Consider the following 14,237-nt stretch of genomic DNA (forward strand, 5'->3'; position numbering starts at 1 on the left):
CAAGAGCAGAATTTCATGATGGGTCAATCTGTTGTTATTGTTCACTAAATGTGTAAAATGTGTTTTGCCTAATGAGACAAATTACTAGCACTTACTGGCGCTTCGCTCCTGGTGACCTCATTTTATGTATCTTACAGGGTTTACTCGTGTCAAAATCATACTTTGGGGAATGCCTATTTTCTTTGGAATTTTCAGAATAATGTCCAGTTGAGATGATAGAGCTGTCGTGCCTGATGAGCTATTATGATGAACACTGGAGGGGTGGGTGGATGGAAGAGTGGGTGGGTGGGTTGATTGGATGGGTGGGTGGATGAGGGATGGGTGGGCAGGTGGATGGAAGGATGGATGAATTGTTTGCTTTGTTTATTTTCTACATAAATGTGATCACACTCTGTTATGTCTGACTTGAAAGGTAAATGGCAGAAAAACCTTCTATAATTTAATTTCAGACATCCTCCTGCTGAGAAAAGCTTAGCTTTAATACAGAGTTCCAAATCCAAACACACGTGTGTTTCAGGAGGGCATCATTTCCTCTGTAGCTGTTGATCTGTGGTTGTAGATATTGTGGCTCAATCCTGTCAGGTTTTTCACTTCACCTTCATCACTCTGTAGCTTCTCCTGTTTTGGCTGTAGAGCGGTGAGCTTCCTGTGGATGAGCATGAGCAGAGTCAGTGCGAAAGGCTTGGCTCCAGTGATTATGCATTGTCAATACAAAAATGAAAGGCCTTCAACCTTCAGCAATATGAGGCAAAGCACAGCAGTCAACAGCGTTCTGGGGCCACTGCACATTATATTTACTGGACACATAACTGGAAAGTCTACAGATGATAACTCTTCCAACATTGTACTCTGTTTTCAGTAACCTGAACCGCCATCTTCAGTTCAAGCCCAATGTAAGAACCATGCATCCCATTTCACTGAATCAGAGATTTATGTATTTAACACATATCTTTGTGCCGAGAGAGGCACTTGTCATGTGTTGGTTTCAGCTCTCCTTGTCCACAAATGTGGTCACTCTTAATTCTGAATGAAATAAATGAAACATCAGCCACAACAAAGCAGCAGAGAAAAGCTGACATTTGTGCTATCCATTGTCAATTTCACTAATATCAGCAGTGGGCTGTTTGAGGGCTACAGCTATGCCCCGCACTCAAATTACCAGCAGGCTCTGGGTTTTCTTCATCAGACTATGGGGTTGTCGCGCTTGACATCGTGACTTTGCCAATGAAGAAAATGAGTGGAACACGCTGAGTTCAGGAGAAGAATATCTGTCCAGTTGGTGACTATTTTGTCCCTCAACTTCCAATGGTATTTGAGGATGTGGGGCACCTGGGTCCGACCTTCACAAATCCCGCCGATCAGAGCCAAGCTGATAGTAACCGCATTGACCGAAGGCTCAATCTGTTTTTTTCTGTATACATTGTCCACAAAGACGGAAACTACATGGGCTTAGAGGATGTTTTTGGCCAATGTGACAGGGGCCGGAGGACACAGCCTACTTCAGACCTGGTGTAGACATCATACATGCACATTTCAGTCAGATAAAGTTACTGAGTCCTTTTATGCTCGTGGTAAAGTAACAACAACTCCAACTTCATTGTACTTGCCTGCTTTTTCTCTTTAATGTATTTTGTATGTTTCACTTCACCCCACAATTTCAAAGAAAAATCTTGGCTTAAGAAAATTCTACTCGACCTTTTTTTCTTTTCTTTTCTTTTCTTTTCTTTTTTTTGTTTTTCAAAATATCTTCAAAAATTAAAGGATATCCAGTTGAAGATTCTTAAGCCATGAATTCTTTGTCCCGGATGACTGAGAGCAATCATTGACACTTTCACAGATAGCACGTATTAGGCTCTTCCACCCAGATCTGAGAACTTGAAGTGTACTCTAGTATATAGTTTGCTGGAGGTCATGAAAAGTGCACAAGATAGTAAATTCTTAAATTTCTTCGTCCCGATGTATGGTTCTTGCAGAATGTGTGATTTGTTCAATGTTGAGAGCTGTTCTGAGCGACATAAAAAGGGATGGTGCAATTGCTGTCTTGCTTTTCTGATGTGACACTAAGTGGATTACACAAGATTAGGACTGACAAAATAGGAAGCAGAAAGTAGGATAACACATGTTTCCCATTGCATTGTTTTGTGATACTAGTCGATGAACTATTTGGTGCGCATACGTTTGTTAAGCACAAATAAATCTTACGGACCCCCCAAAAAAAAGTTGGCCCAAACAACTGCTGGATCAGCACAATTGATTAGTATGGACTGTTAGATAGGAAGCAGAAAGTAGGATAACACATGTTTCCACCAGTGTTTGAACACACGCACTTCAATGGTAATACAATGTATTGCCTGGGATGAATCCTTAATTATGTCATGTGCCGACAGCAGCTAGGTCATCTTTTCTATGTAACAGATCATTTGTGTTTATGATTTAAGTGTCATCTCCGTTTTCCCAGAATGTAAACAAAAGGGTTTTCAAATGTGACTGCACTTCTTCTTTTATGTATTTTTTAAATATTCCATGTATAATGGATTTCATCTGATAAGTAAAGAGATTATTCACATGCTGTTCACACATGACTCATGAAAAAATGATCTTGATAGTAATTTGTAACACAAACTGTCGTGACTAGCTTGAATTCATCAGTGTATTATTTAGTATATAGATTTTTTTTTAAGATCAAATGATTTGTTTTTTATGTGTTATTCAGTACACATTAGCTGAAGTTTAAAGAAGACTTGAGTTGCTATTCAAATTCAGAAGGAAGTGACCGGCGTGCTGCTAAAATGCCTGGACAGATAATGCACACTTTAAATAGTGATGCTTGGTCTCTGAAGGTAAATTCAATATTAAATAAGCATCATGCTAATGTGAATTAGCATCGTGAAATTGCATCATGCCATTTCAAAAACAATAGATAAAAGCACTTGACTGTAAACTGCTGGAATGCTGCAACTGGGGTACAGATGATGTGACAGGAAGAGAAGGGGAACACACCTGCTGTAGTCCATGGGGAGGGGGGTATCGTGACACAGATGCAAGATATTAAAATTTGAGAGGCAATGACAAATGCAGGAAACCTGACAGGAGATGAGATGGAAGTCTAGACAAATATCTTCAAAGTAAATCAGGAAACACTTGGCCTTAGTATATTTACAAGACAACTCCCAAGAGTTTTACAAGCTTCTGTAGGTCGCAGGATGTTGATGTTGAGCCATCTCTTATGCTAGAAGACTGATTGTATGCACACAATAGGCCATGATTTAACATTTTTCTCTATCAATAATAGAATTATCTTTTTTACACTAAGACAAAAACAACATGTGTTTTCTAAAAATATAAACCCAGTTTTGACTTTTTTTCAGTAGTTCCTCTATTCAGATTTATGGTAATGGAGTCATCAATCACAATGCTCAGACATTTGTAACTGTGAACCTCCTCTATGTCACCTGGTTCTAGAGTAGTTACAGAAGGGATCCAATGGCTGGAGCTAGAGTCATTCCACAGCATAGTACATCCACTACCAAAAAGACTCTTTTTCATAGCCTAATATGTGGAAAGAGACGTCTAGAACTTGGACAATAAATAGTTTGTTGCTACATAAACCTACTAATAGACATTTTACATTTTACTACTAATAGACATTTTACTGAAATTTCGTTATGTTCTCTTCTAACTTGTAGTAGCCGGCTTCTGCCGTATTTGTTCTCGCGCATCAGAGCGTCTGGCTGCACGTTCATATGTGACCCACTGAGTAGCGACGACGATACAATGATATCACAAACACATATTACATATCTTAACTAAGTCGTTTCTCTTTGCTAACTAGAATTTTATTCAGCCTCCTACCACGGATGTCATTTTTATGTTATCGAAAAGTTAAGTAAACATATTTTACATACTTTCACTTTGACTTACAAACGTGTAGGCAGCACAAATGATTTATGATTTGTTTTATTGTGAAAAATATTGCAAAGATAATAAGATAAGGGGAAAGGACTGAATCAAAAGTGTACCTTTGGACACAAACCTATTATTACTATTTTGTACAACCTACATCTACCCTACAACCTACATCTTTGTCAACATATAAACAATAATTACAGTCAAAACAAACCAGCTGGTTGAGTTGAGAAGTGGATTTATCTTTAATACATCCCTGCCATCTGTTCAGTATTATAGGGAGACATTCAATTAGTTAACTATGAGGTAATATTGTGCACTTAGAAGCTTAATTATTAAGATTTAATTGTCTCATATTAATGAATATCAGCAATAAGTTGGTCCTTCAGTGAATATAGTCACCATTCAGACACAGAACGGCTCAATAACGCAACACAGGAACATTCATTTACAACAGAAAGGGTAAACCATCAACGGATTTTAAATTTATTATCAGGGCTATTCCACATTTTACAACCTTGAACAGAAACACATAGGTGCTTGATATCAGTTCAGCCCCCAATCAGCCCATTAACCGTCTCATGAAGGCACAGCTACAACCAGGGAAACTGTCAAATGAACCCGTAAGAACCTGAGCAGAGATTCAAAGTATCGCCAAAGCTCAACCCCGATGGGGCTACAGAGGTTTCCCTGTGTAAACATTTTTATGGCTGATTTGGAATCAGACTTTAACTTAAGAATTGTTCAGCAATGATAAAGAATTTTTCAAGGAGGCAGAGGGTGGCTTGTAACCCACAACCACAAGTTAGACTAAAACACTGTCATATTTACATTCAGTACCAAAAATGCCTGTTGTTTGCTGGTGGTCTCAGTCCAAACTACACAAACATCAAATTTTGATTCAATATAGGTGGCAACAGCTCCACCTGTCTTTAATCTATCAGTATGAAAAACATTGTAGCCCGATGTCTCCATCAGAAATCAATTTAGGGTTCAGAATGAAATCAGCATTGTTTGCTTGGAACCAGCATCATTTGCTTGGCTAACACACACTATTGTGAACGATTTTAAAATGAACCACGTTTAAAATCCGATTGTGTCCAGATATATTGTAAATGTAGGTCAGCTTCCACATTAGCAGATGAGAGTAGTAACATCTTATCAACAATCTCTGCTTAGCATTGCTTGACCAGACTGATTTTGAAACCAAGCAGGATCTCAAATTCTCCAAGGATAAGTTAATGTCACACTCCACATGTATTGGGTTTGTGCAGGTTGTCCAACAGCCTCCGTTCTCATACATCCATTAACTGAGTACTAGCATTACAGCAGGACAGTCTCTATCCCACATGTGCCAAATGAGTCAAAAGAGAAGGTACATTCTCCACAACACTCAACACTTGTACATCAATGTACAGGAATCAGCAGTGAACGCAGGCATCCGGTTTGTTCAGGGGTTCTCGGCAAACAACACATATCCCAGACTGGAGAAAAGGGCTACAGCAGACAATGCACATGACTTCTGGGGTCAGCACAGGATGGAGAAGACCACACTGCAGGAGGAGACTGGGCTATGTTTGGCTGTCTTGCTGTATATCTTGTTGCTGTGGTGCCACTGTAGTTCAAGGTAAAGACAAGCCACACTACAGCAGACTCCTGGCTCCCCAAGGTAGCAAAAGACAACGGAGCCCAGAGCAGGAGGACTAAGCCAAAGACCCTGAGTAGTTTCCAGAAAATAATGGTAAATAGCGTAAAAATTAAACACTTTGAATATGTTGACAAACAGCAAGGTAAAAACCCCTTTAAGAATAAAAAGGGCACCAAAATCCATCATGTAATCAACATACAACAGACAACCACTGAAGAGACAATCACCATGTGAAATGTGGTATTCTTTTAAAGAGAAGGAATAAAGTCAGTGCTGAGATTCACCACACCACAAAAAACAGAATGATAAATGGCATTAATATAATTTTTTTCTGATTGTGGAGAGGGCTGACATGATCCAAACCAATGTTTGCCACTCCATAATGACTTGGTTGGTTTGACTACTTATTAGTTGAATCTGATTAAAAAAGCATAACAAACTCATCCCTGTACCTTCTTCTCTCACTCTTGGCCAGCTAATGGTGCAAACTGGTTCTTTGGAGGCGCCAAGTTAGGACCAGTTAAACAAGATTCCGATTCCTTTATTTGTCCCACAAGGGGAAATTTACAGCGCAACAGCAGCAAAAGCATAAAATATAAAATAATCCAAGATAATCAGCCTTTTGTATCCCTGTACATAGTACAGAGGGTGTATACAATATACGTATCAGAATATATAATATTCAGTGTGTGCTTTCGGACATTATGTTTGTTGTGCAGCCTGACAGCAGCCAGCAGGAAAGATCTGCGATACCTCTCCTTCAAACAGCGAGGGTTGAGCAGCCACTCACTGAAGGAGCTGCCTCGTGCTGTCAGGGTGTCCTGTAGGGGGTGGGACGTGTTGTTCAGCATGGATGACAGCTTAGCCATCATCCTCCCGTTTTCCACCACCTCCACTGAGTCCAGGGGGCATCCCAGGACAGAGCTGGCCCTCCTTACCCGTCTGTCCATCCTCCTCCTGTCCCTGTCCATGATGCTGCTGGACCAGCAGACTATAGAAAGAGTCAGATACAGTGTTATTGTTCATAGGTTTTAACAGAACCCGAGAGCAGGCCAGGACACGGTGGTAAGAGGGTCAAAGAGTTTTATTTACAGGGGGGACAACACAAGGAAGACAGAAGCAGTCCTCCAGGACTGCAGAGAACTCGGGAACAGAAGCAGTCCTCCAGGACTGCAGAGAGCTCGGGAACAGAGGCAGTCCTCCAGGACTGCAGAGAGCTCGGGAACAGAGGCAGTCCTCCAGGACTGCAGAAAACTCGGGAACAGAGGCAGTCCTCCAGGACTGCAGGGAGCACGGGAGTCGACGTCGGCACTTCACAGGTCCATGGGTGAGTCCTCCAATGGAAGCACCCCCCCTGGACTGCAGAGAACTCGGGAACAGAAGCAGTCCTCCAAGACTGCAGGGAGCATGGGAGTCGACGTCGGCACTTCACAGGTCCACGGGTGAGTCCTCCAATGGAAGCAGCCCCCCCTGGACTGCAGAGAACTCGGGAACAGGTTCTGCACTTCTCCGGTCCAGCAATTGGCGTGAAGACCTCAAACATGCAGAGAAGAAGGACCAAGCAAAGTCACAATACTCCACAACACAATACTCCCACGAAGCCAACCAACACTCCACAAGCGAGAACAAACCAATACTCAACAAGGGAAACCAACCAACACTCAACAAACGAAAACAAACCAACACTCAACAAGGGAAACCAACCAACACTCAACAAACGAAAACAAACCAACACTCAACAAGGAAACCAACCAACACTCTGGCCCTGATAGGCAGAGAACAGTCTGCTATTGCCCTTCTTGACAAGGTCATTGTTTAGGTGAACACCCAGGTACTTCTAGGTCTTCACAACATCAACATCCATTCCCAGGATGTTCACCGGTGCAGACGGGGGCTTGTTACGCCTGCGGAGATCCACCATCAGCTCCTTGGTTTTATTGGTGTTGATCTGGAGGTTGTTCCGCAGGCTCCAGTCCACAAGTCCTGAATAAATCCTCTGTACTCCGTATCATCCCCATCAGTGATGAGGCCGACAGTAGCAGAGTCGTCAGAGAACTTCTGGAGGTGGCATGATGACAAATTGTATGAAAAGTCTGTGGTGTAGAGGGTGAACAGGAAAGGATCCAGAACTGTTCCCTGCGGGACACCCGTGCTGCAGAGAAGCCGATGTGACTCGGAGCCCTTCACCCTCACAAACTGTGGTCTTTGTGTAAGGTTGTCCAGAATCAATGTTGTGAGGTGGTGATCCACCCCAGCGTCTTCATCAGATGAAACGTCAGAGCTACAGGCCTGTAGCTGCTGAGCTCCTTGGGATGCGGTGTCTTCGGCACTGGAACAATGCAGGACGTCTTCCACAGCTGTGGCACTCTCCCCAGCTTCAGGCTCAGGTTGAACGTGTGACTGAAAATTCCATACAGCTGGTCTGCGCAGGACTTCAGGAGCCTGGAGCTGATGCCATCCAAACCCATCACTTTCCTGGCCCTGTTCTTCAGGGCCTTCCTCACCTGGTGTGTTGTGAGGGACAGGCCGGAGCAGGGAGGTGTTGGTGGGGGGATGGGCACAGGCCAGAGTGTGAAGTGTCGAGCAGGTGTAAGTTGAAAGTCATGAGAAAAGGGGAGGGGGTACAGGAAGAGCAGTGGATTGCAGGCACAGACAGTGGCAGGGGTTGCAGCAGAGGAGACTGGGCTGGGGGAGGGGTGGGTGCCTGATAAAATCTGTTGAAGTTCAGGTCGTTTGCCCACCCTCGGTCTTCCACAGATTGGGACTTATGCTCCTTCAAACCCGAGATGGTCTTCAGTCCCTTCCAGACCCTGCAGATGCTGTTCTGCTGCAGTTGGTGCTTCACCTTCCTCCTATAGCTGTCTTTCTCATGCCTGATCTTCCTCCTCAGTTTCCTCTGCACAGACTTCATGTCCTCTTTGTCTCCAGACAGAAAAGCCCTCTTCTTCTCCTTCAGGATAGCCTTTATGTCTGGGGTGATCCATGGCTTGCTGTTGGAGAAGCTCTGTACAGTCCTGGTGGGTACGGTGTTCTCCACACAAAAATTAATATAGTCACTGATGCAGTGGGTGAGATTGTCAATGTCCTCCCCATGGGCGTTGCTGAATACAGCCCAAAGGGTTGTGTTGAAACAGTCTTTCAGGGCCTCCTCGGCTTCTTCGGACCATTTCTTCACTGTGCGGATGACAGCAGGCTGCCTCTGCACCAGAGGTGTTGGCATAGAACAGGTCCAGTGTTTTATTGTCCCTGGTGTGGCAAGTGACGTACTGGGTGAATTTGGGCAGAGAAGATGATGGAGATGCATGGTTGAAGTCCCCAGAGATGAGGAGGAGGGTGTCAGGGTGCTGTGTCTGCAGCCTGCTCACTGCTGAGAGCAGGACATTACAGGCTGCATTGGCGTTAGCAGAGGGGGGGATGTACACAACCACAGCGAGGGCATGTGTGAACTCCCTTGGCAGGTAGTGAGGCCTCATGCTAACGGCCAACAGTTCAATGTCCTGCTCCCTGACAGTGATGTTTTTTTTGTTTTTTTTAAAGTTGTCTGCATTTAAATCAATTAGGTTTAGAAGAGCAAATCAAACCTGAGCAAAAGATGCTTCCATCAAGTTTTCTTTAAATGAATTAAGCAACTGCAAAAAATGTCATAATCTCCCACCAAGGATTGTTGAATCTGAAGAGGTAAGACAAGTTTCAAGGGAGCTGCTCCATAGCTGCATCTCCCCTTCCCTGAGGTAGAAAGTCTTACTTTGAATGTGCTCTTCCATCATCAAAGGGGCTCTCTGTCTCATGTAATATTAACAAATGCAAAATTAGCAGCAAACACCAGCAGCAATGTTTACACAGCATTAGAAGGGCGTTGCAAAGGCACATACAAGCAGCTGCCTTTGTGTTGGAAGCTTAGAAGACTCTGACACCCCCAGCAGGTGGCAAGATTATAGTATATACAGACTCTGTGTTTAAGTTGACTCATTCTGGCACCCTCCATCTGTCCTCTGCTGGAGCCTATTCCGCAGCTTTTGACGCTGCTTGTTGCTTTATCACCAATAAGTACTTTGTTCTTTTCTATTTGACCACAAAACTGAAACCAAAGCGCTCTCTGTGGAAAGGTGAATGCGCTGCATTTTGGAAAGCTTAAAGTGATGCTGGTAAAACAAGCAGACAAGAAGTGTATCAGTGATAGGGAGGAGCTTATCTGTCAGGTTGGGTTTTGTTTTGTTTTTTGTTTTTAAGCAGGTTTAAATCTAATCAACAGAAAGCTTTCAAGCTGAAGTGGGATGTCACCATGAAGTCAAATTTGCTGGAAATGAAGCCCATTAATCACACAGTGCTTCATTTAGTCATTTTCTATGTATAGCTCTCTCTGTGACAAAGAGAGAAAATGTGGCCTCCTTAAGGAGAAAAGAAGAGAAAAATGTTGGGTGCTGCAGTAATGCCATCAATTTTCATTAAGGAAAATGGATCTTGTCCCCTAATGAGAGCCACAGCTTTTTTTTATCAGAGTGCACATGCAGAATAATGCAAACTAGGATGCACAGGTGCCAGCACTGCTATTGACTGATAGTCAGATAAATGATTAAAACAAACCAACACCTTTGTTCCACAGAACTCATTCGGACAGAGTAGCTTATATATTAGCTTAAGTTCCCTGGGAGCTTTATTCCAGTGCTACAATTATATGTTTCATATGAAAAATTCACTGCCCCGTTGGGCAGTGGATCTCAGTGAGCAAAGAACAATAATTGTGAACCATTGGAGAATTATGGGTAGATGGGGATTTGTTCCATTTTAAATAAAGAGTGACTGGTTAGGACAGGATTTGAATTCTGGCACTGACAGGAAAATATGGCTGCACTATAGATAATTGGTATCATTTTAGATGATTAAGACCGATGCAAAAAAAACAAAGTGGCTTGTGAAGAGGTCATTAAGGGAATCATGTCTAAATTCTTCTGATGAAATATTATACATGCAGGTGTTCAATTATTTACTTTATGGACAAAAGTCCCTAATTTGGGGACAGCAGCAATGAATGTCATTGAAGATGACAAGTGGTTTCTGAAAAGGCAATGAAGACACTATCTTTGTCAGAATATAGCAAGCATCCCTTAACAGAGAGGGAAGCCTGAGCAACCCTATGTTGAGTGATCTCCCCAAACACCTATCCACAACCATATGTAGGGGCTCCACTCTCTCCTGGCACTTGTGGACCTAGGGCATCACCTGTTGGGCATCCCTTCAAGTGGTTTTAGGGGCCTTGTCTAGCTGATAATTACTTCTTAAGACTGCTGAACAGAATGCCATCTGGAGCTCAGTCCACGCTGACGTACGGCATTACAGCGTGGTACGCTGGTGGCACGGCCAAGAACAGAATAGCCCTGCAGAGGGTCATAAAGACAGCGCAAAAGATCATTGGCTGCCCCCTGTCCTCCCTGGATGACATTGCAGATTCAAGGGAGTTAAAAAGGGCAAGGAAGATCCTGGCTGATCCATCCCACTCTGGCAGGAGCCTCTTCAACCCTCGGCCCTCTTGGCAGGAGATACAGGGTTCTAAAGAGGCGCACAAACAAACTCAGAGACATTTTTTATCCCTGGGCAATAAGGCTCCTGAACAATAGCCTCCATGGCACATTGTGATCCAGAGAGAATAAGGTTTTAGATTTTTAGCACTTTATTGCTTTGAGTTGTAATATTTAGTATATAAGTAGAACAATCTTTTAGATTTGTTAGCACTTTTATACTGTTATATTTTTAGTTGTGATATTTATTATATTTATTTCTACTGTGTCTTATCTTGGAGGGGAGGGATTCATGCAAAGATTGGTTGTAACAAGTGTATAATGATAATAGAGGATATTATTATGATGACCCTTAACGGCAGCTGTTCTTGAAACAAACTCTCCAATGAGAGGCTCCCACTGAGCTAGCCAGAACTGAAAATGTCTCCCTGTTGAGAGGTGAACCATCCCTCAGTTTCTTTAACCGCCCAGTTCACTGTTACCCCGACTTTGAACCCTTATTGACTTGTCGAACTTGAACGTGTATGCTGCAACACAGGCAGACCGGGCTCAACAGTCTTCTGTAAAGGGAGAGTTTTGCATGTTAACCGAGCCTCCTCCCATCATCAAACCACAATTTTGTTGTGTCATCTGCCGTTGAGACAGCTCTCTGTGAAGACCACGACACAGCAGTCTTTTAAGAGCAAATGGGCTTTTTCTATCGCCTCACAGTAAAAACTGTATTTAGTCCATTTCATTGTACTAGACATCCCTCTGACCATTGATCTTTAGACATGGTTTCTTTTTTTGTTTTTGATCATCTAACATCACCATATCAACTGTTACAGAAGAAGAGTGTCAGAAATGATTTAGCAAAACGACAGGAAGCAAATTGGTTGCCGATGCCGTGTCAGTTGAACATTTTGCTGTTGCTCCTCGAGCAAATCCTTCAGACTTGGGAATTTCAATGCCAATTAAAAAAGTTGGTGGGACATGCTGAGGCCACCAGAAGCAATGGTTTATGCTCAGTTGCCAACTACTTTGTGCTTTGTTCCTCAACTTCTAGCATGATTTGATGACGTAGCGCTGTTGGCGCTAGCTTAGCAGTTAAAAAGGGGGACAGAGGGATGGGTGGATGGAGAAATGAATGATGGATAGAGGGACAAGGGGATGAAGGGACTCCATCCATGACTCCATCCGGGACAGCAGAGAGGGATGGATGAGGGGGATGAACGGACAGAGGGAGAGATGGAGGGATGAATGATGGATAGAGGGACAAGGGGATGAAGGGACAGAAGGACGGATGGATGCGTGGATGGAGGAAGAGAGGGATGGATTGAGATGAATGATGGATGGAGGGATGAGGGGATAAAGGGTCAGGGGGACGGATGGAGGGACTAGAGGATGAAGGGACAGAGGGACAGATGAAGGCATGGATGGCAGAAGAGAGGGATGAATGATGGATGAGGACAGAGGGAGGGACGGATGAATGATGGATAGAGCGGCAAGGTCAAATCCCCACTGTGTTGTTGCCGATGTGTCTGGACAACAGCGTCCCATCCCTGGCCCGAGCTCCACAGGTTTAATTGCTCTGTGTCGTCGAGCTCGTTTGTGTGCAGGTTGTAATATGTTTAATTTCGGTTGATAATGATGAGCATTTGAAGTGAAAGGACAGGCAGGACCAACCGGCGCAGATACATCTTGGTCATCCTGGCTGTAACTGCCAGGAAACTGTATACAATTGTCAAGTTTTGGAGGTGAGGGTTTTCTCTTAGGTTTATTTCCCCTTATTTTCCCAACTTGAAAAGGAATTGCAAGATTGAAGGTTGAATAGGATTTCACTCAGAGGCAGCAGTTTGGGTTTCAGTTTTCTCTTTTATTATAATTTTTCCATCAGGGTAACTTCTTAGTTTACAAACAGACAGCCCAAGATCACAATAGCAGGTAGCCCAGTGCCCAATAGGTGAAAAGCCTTGAAAAAGAAATGTAAACATATGGAATAGTTCGACAATAAATAAATGAACATGTTTAAGAAACTTACAGACATATTACACATAAAACCCAATAACCCTGAATATTTCATCAGCTGTACTGTACATGGTCAAGCGCAAGTCTTCGGTCATTTTCTCGTCAATACAATCCAACAGCTGGGACTTTTTGACTTCTCTTGAACCCGTAGGCTCACCTTGACTTTGAAGCGCTTCCCAGTCTTTTCTCCATCTGAAAAACTCCCGTTGGCAGCGATTGAATCTTGGCAGTGCTGTTGGCTTTAGCCTAATTGCTGGAGTAGAGGAATTTACAGTCGCTGCTGCCTGTGGCACAGGATCCTTCTTTACAGTCACCTGTATGAAGTCCGCCTTCCGTGTAATGAGTGCAGGAATGGAAAGCTCCCTTAGTTAATCCTGGATCTCTCTCTCTGGTTCTGTCCTGGAATCCGCAACTTCCACTTGTTGTATTCCTCTTTTGCTCTCTTAAACAGCTCCTGTAGGTTATTGATGACATGGTCATATGCCCCTGGGCCATCTTCAGGTCTCATGGTTTGAGCATGGTCATGTACAGTCTCAATCAACAATGCACAAGTCAGCTTGTGAAAGGATGGACCATAGGCTCTGCTGAATGAGGTTTCTACCTTCAGCCAATCTCATTTTACAATCTGATGTTTTCCTCAAGATCAGGCCTCAGTTGCTCATCCAGTACAGCTTCCTCACGAGTCTTTCTGCTTCCTGATCCGCAATTATCCCAGCTTGTAGGTCATCATTGGCTTCCGTGAGTTTTTCCGCTTCACTTTTGAGTTTACTTAAAATGTCCTTAAGTTCCTTCTCATTCATGTCCTCATAGTTTCGGGATATTGTGTTGCAAACTTTTGTAAAGAGCCTTTTTCGCAGTTTTTCTGTCTTTTCTTAGCTCTTCCACCGTTTTCCCAGTAGCTGCGACTGCCATTTTCCAGGTAGCTCTCCAGACAGATGTTTTCACTTTCAAGTTTTGTTTTTTTGAGGTGAGGGTTTTCTCTTTTTCTCTCTCAGGTTTATCTGCCCTTATTTGCCCTACTTGAAAAGGAATTGCAGATTTCAACTGCAATTTAATTAATCTGTATTTATCAGCATCTGTTACAGTTGTCTGTAGTTGCTTTATAGAATCCCCGGGCCCCACTACAATAACCAACAGCGGCAGGAAATCTCCCCTTTGAC

The 14,237-nt window shown here is 43.3% G+C and overlaps 1 protein-coding gene across 2 annotated transcripts in view; it reads left to right on the forward strand.

Annotated features, from left to right (window-relative positions):
• ctnna2 (catenin (cadherin-associated protein), alpha 2) overlaps positions 1-14,237 on the forward strand; it is a 233,440-nt gene that overhangs the window by 168,481 nt on the left and 50,722 nt on the right. The window lies entirely within an intron of this gene.

Source organism: Takifugu rubripes, chromosome 17, assembly GCF_901000725.2.
Source record: "Takifugu rubripes chromosome 17, fTakRub1.2, whole genome shotgun sequence".
Taxonomy (NCBI): domain Eukaryota; kingdom Metazoa; phylum Chordata; class Actinopteri; order Tetraodontiformes; family Tetraodontidae; genus Takifugu; species Takifugu rubripes.